The 15,651-nt window shown below is 42.8% G+C and overlaps 1 long non-coding RNA gene across 2 annotated transcripts in view; it reads right to left on the bottom strand.

Moving 5' to 3' along the window:
- The window catches only part of LOC105091476 (uncharacterized), a 59,960-nt gene that overhangs the window by 32,536 nt on the left and 11,773 nt on the right, over positions 1 to 15,651 (bottom strand). The window lies entirely within an intron of this gene.

The raw sequence follows: 15,651 nt of genomic DNA on the forward strand, positions 1-15,651 counted from the left end.
ATGAGACCTGGGCCCCACCCCTTTGACCTAATTACCTCCTCAAAGCCCCGTCTCCAAATGAGGGGTAGGGCTTCAACACATGAATTTGGTGGTGGCGGGGACACATTCAGTCTATAACACATAATAATTTCTCCCCACTGTATGATATGGTTTTGAATCCTTTTTCCATCTTGAACTTTTTCCCCCTGAACTTTATTTAATTCAATCAACGAATATTTATGGGGGCGCTTATTGTGTTCTAAGCTCTTGGGATACATCGGTAAACAAAAAAGACAAAGATCATCCCTGCCTTCATGGATTCTCCTTTAGTGTTGAGGGCCCCAGGGCTCAGTCCTTTGTTCTCTTTCTCTTGTCTGAATCTGCTGTCACCCTCTTGGTGAACTCATCCAGTCGCATGACTTTAGACAACATCTTAGGATAAAGACTTCCACCTTTCTGTTGCCAGCTCTAGATATCTCTCCTAGCTCCAGACTCATTGAATTTCCTACTGACCCTACATCACTTGATTGACTAATATCTATAGAGGATCCTGTGGGATGCAGCCTAGATTTTTCCCCTTCATGTTTGAGGTACTCATTCCTCCAGCTGCCAGTAGCGTTGGCTGCTCACAACTGAGTCCTTCCTCAGGAACTGCCCTCAGCTGAAAGGAGCTGACTCACCCAAGGTTAGACTCCCTCCCCGGGACAGCCTGAATCCAGTGGCTTATTAAGTAAGACAGAGGCCCAGCCCTCTTGCTTCAATTCAACTCTTCAAATCAACTCTGAGGTGTGTGGTATGCAGCCACTGATATGGTGAATGAGTTCTTTTCTATCCTTATCTAGAGGGAGGACGGGAAATTGTCCACATTCACAAGGGATGGACAATAGCATACTGATGGTCTTGGTCCTCGGCTATGTCAACTCTTTCGTCTGTCCTGTGTTAGACTGACAGGATTGGGACTATCTGGACATTCTGTAGGATGTCTCACTGATCCACTATATCAATGAACAAATGTGGAAAAATATATTGGAAGATTTGACCAGACATATTTGTTTCAAAGGATGAGAAATAAATCCCATGAAGAGTCAAAGCCCATCTCAAAATGTATGTCCAGCTGTACACCAGAAATTGACACATTGTAACTGACTATGCTTCAATTAAAAGATAAAAAAACCACATATGTCCACATAGAAACCTGCACACGGATGTTTATAGCAGCTTTATTCATAATTGCCAAAGCTTGGAAGCATCCGGCATGTCTTTCTGTAGGTGAAAGGATAAATAAGCATCCAGACAGTAGAATATTATTCAGCAATAAAAAGAAATGAGATATCAAGCCATGAAAAGGCATGGAGGGAGCTTAAATGCATATCACTAAATGAAAGAAGCCAATCTGAAAGGCTGCATATTGTATGATTCCAACTATATTGTAAGCACATAGGTTAAGAGGTCCCTGGAGAGAGAACCAGGAATGGCTTTCTTGACATAAGAGAAGCCATTTTGGTCTAAGCCATTTTGTAATCTAAGCTTGGCCACAATGCTGGCCCTTGAACAGGTCTCAGTAATTAATGATCTTAAGGGAACAAAGAGATGCAGGAACAGAGAACAGGCAGGCAAACAGTAGTGCAGCAATAAAGCAGAGCCCTAGTTTCTCCTCAAGGGACATGATACATAATAATATACCTTTGAGTTCTGCAGGAACTAAGGCACCACCCAGCAGGATGGAATGATGACTTTGACCCTCCTGACTTCAGTCAACTAAAGCTTGGACTCTGTCGACCTTTCCCCCAATTCTATGCTGAATTTTCCTCTGTCCAAGCCCCTTCATGAATATGCACGTACCCTTAGCTTAAAGCGTCCCCAGTTTTGCTGTTTGGGGAGACAACTCTGCGAAAGATCCCTGGTGTTCTCCCTACCTGCTGCAAGTGATAATAAATCCTTCCTGGGGAGGGTGTAGCTCAGTGGTAGTGTACATGCTTAGCATGCACGAGGTCCTGGGTTCAATCCTCAGTACCTCCATTAAAAAAAAATTCCTTTCTTCTCCCCATCTTTGGCTTGGTTGTGTCTATTGGCTTGACACCCACCAAGAGGGGAATCCAGTTTTCAGGTAAAAATATGACATTCTAGAAAAGGCAAAACTCCAGCTCCTCCCTGTGGACCTTCCCCAGGATCTCCTTCTCACTCTCCACAGTCTCCCTGAGGCAGCTCAGCTGCTCCTCAGCTTCACTCACCACCTAGGGGCCAACAGCCCCCAGACCTAGGTTTCTAACCAGAGCTCCCTCTCCAACTGCTGACTGGACAATCTGGCCTGGTGTCACACAAGCTTCTCAGACTCAGAATATCCAAACTTAAACTCATCATATTCCCTTGGTCTGCTCCTGTACCCCTTTCTTCCTTCTCTGCCAACGGCAGCCCTGTTTGCCCAAGACAAAAAGTCACTGTTGGTTTCTCTCTGCCTTGCTGTGTTAGGTCAGCTTCAATACTATACACATATCTCATCTCATCTCACTCCCTTGTCGTGACCCCTCTCCAGATCACCATCCACTCCCACAATGCAGCCGGGGGGGTCCCTCATGACAAATCTGATCATGCCCCTTTGCTACTTAAAACTGTTTCAGATTCCTCGATTCTATTAGAAAAAAATCCAAATCTCTGCCTTGCATACTGGCCAGGGCCCATTTGTACATTTAGCTTCCTTCTTATCAGTCCCCATCTCGCCTCCATCCCTCTTTACTGAATGTCCAGTCCCAGAGTGGGCCACCTTCCCTTCTAGGTTCTCAAGTGTCCTCCCTTTTCCCACCCACATGGTTCTGTGTACCTTCCTTCACCGCCTCCTTGCTTTCCAGAAAATGAGTCTTTTTACCCAAACCCGCACAGAAAACTACCAGAACAAAGGCTGAGGCCAACCCATTCCTGGATGAATTTAGAAAAACAAAAAACCACATTTCTCCAGAAGTCTGTTGACAGAGGAGAGAGAGAGAGAGAAATGGGGAGAGAGAGAAACAAGTCCTCACTAGCAGATAGTCTAGAGCCATTTCTTCACACTGGTAGGTAAACTGAGGCCCATTGGTCATCAGGGCTCCAGGCACCCCTTTCCTTCCGGAGGCAGCCCCCAGATATCAGCCCAAGGCTTGGGAGGGGTTCCACGGTCACTGATGACATCCACCCCCTGCATTCATTGTGTAATGCCAAGAGCCTTTCAGGAAGACTAAGGTTGGTGCCTTACTCAGTCTTCTGGCTAACAAACCATCAGTGGGCCTTGGCTTACCTACCAGAAAATAGTGAGGAGGTTGTTACTGAATTTTGACAAGATTTGAGGAAACTCTAATAAAAGGAGAGCTCCAAAACACACTGGAAATGCCCTGACCTTGGATCTGGCCAAGCCTGCCACACCCCCTCTTATCCCACCCTGAAAAAACCCAGTCCTGTTCTCCCTGAACCTCTGAAGTCCAGTAAACCATGTCTTCTGAATAAGTCACAGTTTTTTTGACCCCAGAACCTTCCCCAGGGCCCAGAACTACATTTGGGGGACTTCACCAGCATTACGGAAACAGACTCCAGCTCATCCCAACTCTTGGAACCTCTCCTCCTGCTAAGATATGCTTAAGCAGGACAGGTTATGTCTAACCAATGGGACTGAAAACAATTGTTTTATCTGGATGCAGGACCAGACCCGATCACTCCCAGGAGCTCAAGGTGCCCACAGCTCCTTTGTCTGGCTCTGCAGGGCCCAGAAGGGTCTTGAAGAAAGGCCAGCTAGCTCTTCATTCATCCTGGGACTCCTGAGCTTGCTACGACTGAGTTGCTATACTTTCTCTGAAGTTGCTCACCTCCCAAGGACCCAAAGCCCCTATTGGTTTGTTCCTTCAGCCAGAGAGCCTAGACCAGATTGTCCCCAACCTTCAGAATTCACTTATGGAGTTCACAGACTACAACCCAGAAAAGCGTGGAGACCATCATGACTGGTAATGACAAGAGCCCTTCAAGACAAAGGTTTTAAGAGTTTTCCTTCGCATCAGGGAAGAGGAGCTGAGTGATTGTCTCACAGCTGTGCCTCTTAAGTTGGGGGGCCCATACCTCTGATGGTACACAAGGCCACAGGATAAATTGGCCCATGCCCAGGGTTCCAACTCACTTTCCTCTGCCATCATGATACTTCAGTGGAAGAGTCTAGACTCAATTTCCAATACATCTCCAGAATCGCTTGAGTAGATAATGAGTGCCTCATATATTTATATTCATTCTTAAGTATCTACAAGCCAAGCACAGTATTAAGTATTGCAAGTAGAGGCTGATGTCCTGAAATATACTTAACTACAAATTCCCCAGGCTTCCCTGCTGCTAAAGGCTAAAGGAAGGACATCTGAACCAAGCTTAAGCTTCGCAGGGCCCTCCGTGGAGACCCTGGAGGACAGAGAGCTACCCAAGGCCCGGCGGCCACCATACCTGAGTTTCAATTTTTAAGGAAGTATTCCCCTTCAGATATTTCAATACTAAATGCAAAGTAGATATTATTTCCAACTTGCAGCTTGGAAAGATTAAGCCCAGGTTCGCACAGATAAGTGACACAGCTGGCTTTAGAACCTAGTCTTGTCTGACACTAAACCTCATGTTTCTTCTTTCCTCTAAGCCCCAAAGCCCTTGAAAAAATAATCTTAGTGCCAACCCTGGTACTCAGGAATCTTGTGTAAAAAAGGGCTTCTCTCAGGGGCTTGGGGGGAGGTGGTGGATGAGGAGTAACTGCTTACTGGGTACGGGGTTTACTTTTGAGCTGATAAAAACGTTTCAGATGTGTTCACCTCAGCACCCTCAGCACCCACACTTCTTGGCTGCATTTGGCACATTTGAGAGGAATCATTTATGACTTTAATGTCTTCTTCCTTAGGGTCCTGCTTATCCCAGCATTCTCCAGTGCTCAGCCTCATGCCCAAGCCCCACAACTGGAAAGTGGCAGAGATAAGACTTCAGTGTCATTGCTCTCAAATTACCTCTGTTGTAACAAGCAATTCTATGGCTTCTGCCTCCCCAGCATAGAATGACTGTCTCAACTTAGTCCATGGTTGTCCTTCTAATATCTACTATCAAACACCCATCTTTTCTGTGAGCAAAATGGGCCAGGAGAGCCTTTTGAGAGGGCCAGAGATACCCTATTTGTATTAGTCAGGAATCTCCAGAGAAACATAACAGGATATATATATACATATATATGTATATATATATAAAGTCTCCAAAGTCTGCTGGAGACCCAGAGAAGAGCCAGGGTTACAGACCAAGTCTGAAGGACATCTGAATGCAGAACCCCCTCTTGCTTGGGGGAAGTAGTCTTTGGTCTATTAAGACCTTCAACTGATTACATGAGGCCCACTTACATTATGGAGGGTAATCTGCTTTTCTCAAAGCCCACTAATTTAAATGTTGATCTCATCCAAAAAAATACCCTCACAGAAATATCCAGAATATTGTTTGACCAAATATCTAGGCACCATGGCACAGCCAAGTTGATACAAAAAATTAACATCATCATCTAAGAAGCCCTCAGACACACTCTCTCTGTGAAGCCTTCCTCATCCCTACAAATATAAGTTTGTAGGGAGGGGTTGATCTTATTCATTTCTGTGCCCCCAGGGCAGATGTACATGGTTAATAAATCTTTCCTCTTCCTCCTTTACTTACTCTTTCCCTGTTGTCTGTCTTCTTTTCCTCTCCAAGAAGAATGTTCTAGGCCTAGGTGAATGACTGACTTTGGCCCTGTGCAGGAATGGTTTGTCTTTCTCTTCCATGCTGCTGGTCTTCATCCTTGGCTGATGTTTTACACCTATTAATGAAGGCAAGGTTGGTTATTCTTGCAGTCAGTAGGCATTGCCTCTTTGCCCACAAAGCCTCTCTCCTTACTGGTTCATCTGTGTACCTGGGTAGGGCTTGTTGATTTCATGTGATGCTTTAGGGTGGATGAGTGACTGGGCAAGGAGCCAGCCTTGGGGTTGTGTGAAACTTTAAAGTGGAAGAATGGAGAGGAACTCTTCTCTGGGGCACTAACATTCATATTAGCTGCAGTTCATTCAGTTTCTTTGGAGAATATTCTTCCTGGCTTTTAGGCTAGGGCTATATGGCTGGCTATCTACTGGCACAGGAGTGAGGGTGGAGGAGGGTATGGGAGTGGGGACAGCTGATGGATGCAGCTGTTCAACAGATGGACTTTCATTAACCCCTGACATGGCCTTGGCATCTCACTCCCACCCTCTGTCTGGAGGTACCCTACTTTCTGAGATTTTGCTCAGCAGGTTGGCTGTATCCTCCAGTGCTTACTCTTGCCTGTGGTTTCCTGCACTCCATTCCATCCATCAAGACATGTCTATCTACTTTATATCTTCCAGAAATTCATTGAAATTCCTTGTCCCCTGATGGCCCATCTTATTCTCCTCAGTATTATGAGTTTCATTTTCTTTTTCCTTTTCTAATTTAATGGAGTATCAGAAGGGGGAGGGGAGACAAAACGCATGTGTTTAGTTTGCTATACTGCAAAGGAAGTCCAGAGTAACCTTATAAAAAAGCTCAAAGTTCTTCTTTTTACAAAGTTTTGATACATACCAAAGTTCAAATGTCCCAAGAAATGTGTTGCTCATTGTTATGAATGTGTACGTCCTCGTATAAGTGAAAGCTTGGAGCACATTTTCTGATTAACAAAGCAGCCCAATCAACAGGAGGTCTGTCTAGATGTCATTCGTTATATGAAGCATCGTACATGCACAACGCACTTACTGTGCATGGAAACCTAATGACGGAGGTGTTAAGAGCCTCCATCTTAAAGCTGAGGTCACTGGGGCTTAGAAAGGTAACTAATGTTTACTTATTCAGTAAATATGTATCAAGGGCCTTCTGTATGTTTGCCCTTCTGGGTGCACAGGATACAGGAGTAGGCAAGAGAAAGCCCCTGCCCTTCTAAAGCTAGGCATAGATGGATAATAAACAAACCAACAAATAAATATATACCTTGTCAGATGGTGATTGTGCTATACAGAAGAATAAGGCTGGGAAAAAGGAGGGGAAAGCCAGAAGTTGAAGTAGGGTACACTCTTACACTAGGTGGGAAGGCCTTCTGGAGAAGGTGACATTTGAGACCTGAAGGAGGACAACACAAGCCCTATCTTGGGTGAAGGATGACTAAATAATGAGTCTTCTTTCAAGAAAGGAATCAGCTGTAATTGAATGGAGACCATGAAGGAAATCCTTGAACCAAAATGTACTTTGGTTATTTGGGTACTGTATAGGTACTTCTGTGAGAAGCTGACTTTTCCATCTTAGAGAATTGCACCAAGATCCTTGAGGAGCTGATGAAGTACTAAGACAAAAGTACCAAGTGAAACTAAAGTGCAGTCTGTTCTGTTCTCTATCATAAATTACAGATCTTCTGTTTTATCTGACATAAAGAGATAAGTAACTCTCTTGTCAGATTGTTTGACAACAGTCTGTTGTCAGCATCTAAAATATAATCTTTTATGTTTTGATAAACATCAAGGTTTGCAAAACCAGTTTAAAATATTTATAAAAAGCCATAAAATAGTATGCTACCATTTACGTAAAAAATAGGAAAAAGTATAAACACACACACAGATTACATCCACTTATATTCACAAACATATGCAGTGGTAGACTGCTAAAAAGAAAAAGAAAAAAAGCCACAAATTCTTCTTATTCCTGCATGGATGCCCTTTTGCAATATGATTTTAAAGCTCTTCCCATGAAAATGTGGAGTCTATTTCTCCAGACCCCTTGAATCTGGACTTGGCCACTTGCTTTGATTTAATTTGGTTTGGCCAAAGGTCCATTAGCAAATGTGATGAAAGCAGAGGGTCCAAGCATGCTTATGCATTGGAGCATGCCCCCTTTTACTGCTGGGAACTGTTCTGTCTTCACATGAGGGACTCTGGTCTAGCCTGCTGCATAATGGGGGGGGTGGGTATGTGGCTGTCACTCCAGCTGACATTGAGCCAACTTCCAGATATGTGAAGACTCCCTGGTCCAAACAGCCTGCCAACTGCCAGACATGTGACTAAGGCCATTCTAGACCACCCATCCCGCTGAGTTAGCCCAGGCAAGAACCACCCAGTTGACCCAGAGAATCTGGAGCAGATACAAATGCTCCTTGTTTTAAGCCGTTGAGTTTTGGAGTGACTTGTCATGCAGCCAAAGCCAATATATATATGTAGAGAATATCTCTGGAAAGATTTCTTTACTGGCTACACTGGTTGCCTGGAGATAGGGAGGACTGGGTCAGGGATAGTGATGAGAGGGAGAATTTTTACCATATCCATTTTTGGACTTTGAATTTTGAACCACATGAATGTACATAATATATTCTGAAAGATAAATACAACTGTAAAATGTTAACATTATAAAGCATGACTGGTGGAGAAGAGAGTTTTTGTTCATCAGTTGCACTGTTTGTTATTCAAGAGTAAGTCAACTGAAAATGAACATACAGGGCTTGTTGTTTTGTCTCCTTTTCTCAAATAGATTTAAGACCTTTGTCCTCTAGCACAATAACAGCTTAAATGTACTATCGGGTGTTTGAGACAACAGTCTAGTCTCTTGTCCCCTCTGCAGTGGCTTAATAGAAGTGCTGCTGCCAGTTTCTAAAGTTCTAACACCATAAAGCATTGTTTTATCCACATCTTGTTAAGGATCTTACTCCAAAGCCCACATTCTTCCCACTATGATTTAGTGCTGCTTCCTTTAGGGCAAGAAGAATGAGGGCGCTGTGGTGGAGGCATACTGGTTGCATGGGATAAAACTTGGACTGGCTCAGGAAAAAAGAGGAATTTGTTGCCTCCCTAAATTCAAGGAAAGATGGGATAATCCGACCATGAAGGTGGGGATGGAGGGGCTCAGGTACCCCATGTAGGATCTTGAAGGCTTCCAGGTCTCTCCCTCCTCTGTTCTTCCTTGATGTCATTTCCTTCTCTCTCCTGGCAGACCGCTGTCTGGTGGAGAGATGGCTGAAAACTACTGAGTCTTAGATTCTGTGGCCTGCTGCATTGGAAGGCAGTGCCTTCTAATCTCTTGAGGTGTAAACACAGGAGGAAGAACTCTGACTGGCATGCCATCCTTGGATCAAGTTCCCACACTTGGATGAATCAACTATGGCCTGGAGATTGATCTCAAGCAGTCCACATGCTGGAGTGGGGAAAGGAGCCATTTTCAGAAGAGGAGAGTGTTGCTTCCAGAAGGAAAGAGAGTGCTAGGAGGAAAACCAGAATCTGAGGGCAGGAACAATATGGGTTTGTGAGTCAAGACAGGCCTGGGTCCATGTCCTGATGCTGCCATCATTACAGCAGGACTCTGGAAGGTTACTCACTCTTTCCAAGCCTCAGTTTTGTCATCTATAATACCTATCCCATGGGGTTGTTTCAAGCATTAGCAATAATATGCTTAGTATATATAGCAGGGTTTTCACTGTTTGCTTAGGACCAGCAATGACGACATCTACTTTGGATAGTTCTGCAGCACAAAACCTACCTGTGCGTAAAGTCTCAGACTATTAGGACTGGAAGGTATCATTTACTCTGTCCAAGTGCTGGTCCACAAGCTGGTTCCAGATATGACAGAGTTTTCAGTAGTCAGTCAAAAAATTAGAAAAATAAAGGAAAGTGTAGAGTTTTCCATAAAACTAAAGGTATTCAATTTAAGTGATTGTCTTTTATTTAAAAATTATGTCCTGGGAGAGAAGCAAGATGGCGGAGTAGGACACTTGTAGCTCACCCTCTCTCATAAATACACCAAAACTCACATCTACAGACCCACTCAGCCAACCAGAGCATCTGCCGAACTCCAACAGAACATTGCCCTTTTTGAAAGACAAAGACACCAAAAATCTGGTAGGAGAAAAGGAAAAAAGAAAGAAGAAAAAACAAACAGTGTGGGACCAGTCCCGTGGGGAGGGAGCAGCAAAGGAGGACTAGCGCTTGTTCGCTGGGTCTCCCCTCTCCAACAGAGAGGCCAACAGGACAGAGGGGGAGCCTCTGAGGCTCAGATCTGCCCTGAGCAACCCTTGACCAACAGAACTAAGTTAAACGGGTGTCCCCACGACACCCAGCCCAAGATGCGAGTCGGCAGCTGGGGCCGGGGCAGGCTGCCCAAGCTGGGCAGAGGACTGAGGTGGCTGCACTGAGGCAGCTGCACTGAGGCAGCCCTGAGGGACTGCAGGGTGCTGTGCTCTGTGGCTGAGAGGGGATATGGAGCAGAACAACCTTGGTCCACAATAAATTGTGAAAAAAGTGAAGCAACAATGCTGGTGTGCCCTAGGAGGAGGGGCACTGTAGCCTTTGTCTCCTCAGACCCGCGGTGCCATTACTGGTGCTTCTCCCAAGAAAAGAGGATGGAGCAGCCACAGTCACCATCTCCTCCTGTGAGCAGCGCCTGGGCAGGGGCAGGGCTGAGCCCTGAATCCGCACCCGGGGGCTCCACAACCTCCTAGGCAGGACTGAGACTTGTTCACAGCCTGAGGCAGATAGGATCTTTCTGCCCTGGCACCTCAGAGAACTCACGCCACCAAGACAAACAAGGAGCTGAGATTTGGCACAGAGCAGGGGCGGGGCTGTTCCATGGTCTTCCCCGAGCCCATCTACGAAGTGCTGACCTGAGGCCAAGCAGGCAGCTGCACAGAGCAGTGGAGCGACCAGCGCTGGGAGAGAGCGGGTGGCCACCTGCCTTCCTGGCAGGAACGCAGCACCTGGAGGGGCGCGATCCACCCATCTGCCTCACCTGAGCGCAGCATCTGACTGTTGCATTGAGAGGGGGAGTGACCTGCCTGCCCACCAGCCACAGTGCCAGAGAGATATGAGCAATATGAAGAAGCAGAGGAACCATTCCCAATTGAAAGACCAAGAGAAATCCCCTGAAAGGACGATCAAGGAAATAGACATTGATGGCCTACTAGATCAAGATTTCAAAAAAGAACTGATCAAAGTACTGAAGGAACTAAAATAAATAGTGTTTAGAGATATAAAATATGTCAAAAATGAAATAGAAGCTATAAAGAAGAACCAAGTAGAATTGGTAAACTCATTTGCTGAGATAAGAGCTAATCTAAAGGCTGTACAAAGCAGATTAGATAATGCAGAGGAAGGAATAAGTGACCTAGAAGACAAGACAACAGAAAGCACCCAATTAGAACAGCTGAGAGAAAAACAAATAAAAACCAATGAAAACAATATAAGGGACTATGGGATAATATAAAGCATGCCAATCTACGCATAATAGGGGTTCCAGAAGGGGAAGAAAGAACAAAGGGAATTAAAAAGGTATTTGAAGAAATCATGACTGAAAACTTCCCAAACCTAAAGGAATCAGATATCCAAGTACAGGAGGCTCAGAGGGTCCCAAACAGGAGGAACACAAACAGAACCACACCAAGACATACCATAATCAAGATGGCCAGAGTCAAGGATAAAGAAATGATCCTAAAGGCAGCAAGAGAACAACAAAGAGTGAGTTACAAGGGAACCCCCATTAGGCTCTCAGCTGATTTCTCTACACAAACACTACAGGCCAGAAGGGAGTGGCAAGATATAGTCAAAGTCCTGAATGAAAAAAAGATGCAGCCTAAGATACTCTATCTAGCAAGGCTATCCTTTATAATAGAAGGAGAGATAAAGAACTTCACAGACAAGCAAAAACTAAAAGAGTTTAGCAACACTAATCCCATGCTTAAAGAAATATTGACAGGTCTACTCTAAATAGAAAAGAAGCAAGATGCTACAAAAATGAGAAACTCATAATTGGAAAGATGATAACCACCATGAATTACAAATAGAATAAACACAAAATTGTAAAAGAAGACATCAAAATCATTAAGAGTGGGAGAGGGAAGCAAGGAAAGCCACTGTGGAAAACAGTATGGATATTCCTCAAAAGACTAGGAATAGACTTACCATATGACCCAGGGATCCTGCTCCTGGGCATACATCCAGAAGGAGCCCTACTTCAAAAAGACACCTGCACCCCAATGTTCACAGCAGCACTATTTACAATAGCCAAGACAGGGAAACAGCCTAAATGTCCATCAACAGACGACTGGATAAAGAAGAAGTGGTATGTTTATACAATGGAATACTATGCAGCCACAAAACCCGACAACATAATGCCATTTGCAGCAACATGGGTGTTCCTGGAGAATGTCATTCTAAGTGAAGTAAGCCAGAAAGAGAAAGAAAAGTGCCATATGATATCACTCATATGTGGAATCTAAAAAAACCCAAAAAAACCATAAAACATAAATACAAAACAGAAACTGACTCATAGACATAGAATACAAACTTGTGGTTGCCAAGGGAGTGGGGGGTTTGAAGGGACAGGCTGGAATTTTAAAATGTAGAATAGATAAACAAGATTATACTGTATAGCACAGGGAAATATATACAAGATCTTGTGGTAGCTCACAGTGAGAAAAATAATGTGACAATGAATATATGTATGTTCATGTATAACTGAAAAATTGTGCTCTACGCTGGAATTTGACACAACATTGTAAAGTGACTATTACTCAATAAAAAAATGTTTAAAAAATAAAAATAAAAATAAATAAAAATTATGTCCTAACATTTTGTACTAAAATATTTTTATAATGAAATGGTAACAGTAGATGGTGGAATTTTAAAAATGTTTATTTGACAAAATGAAAAGTTGGCAACCCTATACTGATTTCCATTTTTAATTTACTTCTTCATGAAACACTAAAAAGCACAAGACCTACTGATCTAGCCCAACTCTTCATTTTCAAGCAGAAAGTAAATCCAGCCCTGGAGTGGTCACATGACTTGCTTAAGCCCCAGTGTTAGAAAGTGGGTACTACAGAGATCACCTAGCATTTTGACTCAAAGTGGGATTACATCTGACAGCTGTTTTTTGACTTTTAAGGTCTCTTTCTTTCTTTCTTTCTTTTTTTTTTTTTAAAGTAAGCTTTATTATTTAGGGCAGTTTTAGGTTGACCACAAAACTGAACAGAAAGTATATGGAGTTCCCATATACCCCCAATATTTCCACACACACACGGAGCTTCCCCCAATATCAACATCCCAAATCATTTGTTACAACTGACTAACCAATATTGACACACTAATTTTACCCAAAGTCCATAGTTTACATTAGGGGCCACACTCTTACTGCTATACACTCTATAGGTTTTGGTGTGTATCTACCATTACAGTATCACACAAAAGAGATTCACTGCCCCAAAAACCCTCTGGGCCCCACCTTTTCATCCCTCCCTCCCCTCTAACTCCTGGCATCCACTGATCTTTTTACTGTCTCCATAATTTTGCCTTTTCCAAAATGTCCTATAATTGGAATCACACAGTATACTATGGACTGAATATCTGTGTCTCCTGGCAGATTAATATGTTGAGATCTAATCCCCAATGTGAAGTGTTTGGAGATGGGGCCTTCGGGAGGTGATTAGATCATGAGGGTGGAGCCCTCATAAATGGGATTAGTGTCCTATAAAAGAAATCCTTGGCCGTCCCACCACACGAGGTTAAAGTAAAAAGACAGCAGTCTAGGAAGTGAATCCTCTCACCAGACACCCAGTCTGTCAGCACCCTGATCTTGGACTTTCCAGCCTCAAGAACCATAAGAAATAAATTTCTGTAGTTTATAAGCCACTCAATCTATGGTATTTCTGTTACAGCAGCCCAAATGGACCAAGATGCATCCATCCTCTCACACATCCACCCTCTCACCCTTCTGCGTGGGTATATGGTGAGAACATTTAAGATCAACTCCTTTAGCAATTTTCAAATATACAATCCAGTACTGTTAACTGTAGTCACCAGGCTGTACATCAGATCCTGGAACTTATTCATCTTACAACTGGAAGTTCGTACACTTTGATCACCATTGCTCTCCCCACCACATCCTCCCCACCTCTCTCACTACCACCATTCTACTCTCATTGAGGTTGGTTTTTTCAGATTCCACATATAAGTGAGATCATACAGTATTTGTCTTTCTCTGACTGACTTACTTCACTTAGCATAATGCCCTCAGGGTTCATCCATATCACAAACGGCAGGCTTTCCTTCTTTTTTATGGCTGAATAATATTTATGGCTGAATAATATTACATTTTATATATATATATAGCATTGGAGGGTTTTAAGTGGAAGAGAGAAATGGTATGGGTTTTTTTTTTAAGGCTATTTTGGCTTATGTATAAAGAAGGAGTTGTAAAGAGGCAAGAGTGGGAACATGGAGTCTAGTTAGGAGACTACTGTGGACAAAAGAAGTGGCTTCAGTCAGGACAGAAGCGATGGCGGTGTTGAGAAGTAGATAAATTCAGGGTCTTGGAGGGAGAATCAAGACCTACTGATGAGTTAAATGTACCAGGTCAGGGTGGTGATGAAGGAATGAAAGAAAGCAAGGAAGACTCCTAGCCTTTGGCTTGAGCAATTGGGTAGATGGTGATGCGAGTTATCAATGTGGGGGAATGGAGTGGATGTAGGGATGGAAAATTCTGTTTTTAGCTTTAGGTTTGTAATACCCATCAGACACTCACATGGAACCACCAAATAGTTTTCAGTACAGAGACTTTGTGTATCTTTCTTTAAAATAGATCCCTAACTATTTCACATCTTGTAGGCACTGATGTAAATGGTAGTTTTAAATTTCATTTTTTCATTGCTAGTATATAGAACTACATTGATTTTTACACATTGACCTTGTATTCTGTGACCTTGTTCAATTCACTTATTAGTTCTAGCTCAGTTTTTCGCTATTTATTTTGGTAGATCCTATAGAATTTTCTACATACACACCCCATTGTCTGTGAATAATGTTTCATTTCTTTTTCAGTCTGTATTCCTTTTTCTTGCCTGTGGAACTGGCTAGGCTGTCCAGTACAATGTTGAACAGTAGTGAGAACAGATATTCTTGTCTTCTCTCTCAGAGGGAAAGCATTTAGCCTTTCACCATTAAGTATGATGTTAGCTGTACGATTTTCATAGATGTCTTTATCAGTTTAAAGAAGTTCCCTTCTATTCCCAACTTGGGGCTTTTTATCACCAAGGTTGTTGAATTTTGTCAAATGCTTTTATTGGATCTATTGTGAAAAGATCATAAGGTATTTTTTTTCCCTTATACTGCTAATGTGGTGAATTGCACTGATTTTCAAATTTGAACTAGCCTTGCATTCTTGAGATAAACTCTACTTGTTCATACCCTTTTTGTATATTGCTAATTTGACTTCCTAATATTTAAATAGGGAATCTATGCCTATGTTCGTAAGGGATATTGGTCTATCATTTTATTATCTTGTAATGTCTTTGTCAGGTTTTGGTCAGAGTTATGCTGTCTTTGTGAAATGATTGAAGTTTTCCCTTTTACTCAATCTTTTGAGAGAGCTCGCATAGGATTGCTAATACTTCTTTAAATACTGGACAGAATTAATCAGTGAAGAACCTAAGCTTGGAGTTTTGTAGAAAGATTAGGAATTTGATTATTTAATAGGTAAGGGGATATTTAGATTTTTAAAAATTGTTTCCTATACCCATTTTATCAAGCTGTATTTTTTAAGGAATTTGTCCATTTCATCTAAGCTGTTGAATTTATTGACAAAGTTATTTACAGTATTACCTTTTTATTTTTTTTAAGTCTTTAAGATCTGTAGTAATATTTCCTT

Source organism: Camelus dromedarius, chromosome 12 (assembly GCF_036321535.1).
Source record: "Camelus dromedarius isolate mCamDro1 chromosome 12, mCamDro1.pat, whole genome shotgun sequence".
In the NCBI taxonomy this organism is placed as follows: Eukaryota; Metazoa; Chordata; class Mammalia; order Artiodactyla; family Camelidae; genus Camelus; species Camelus dromedarius.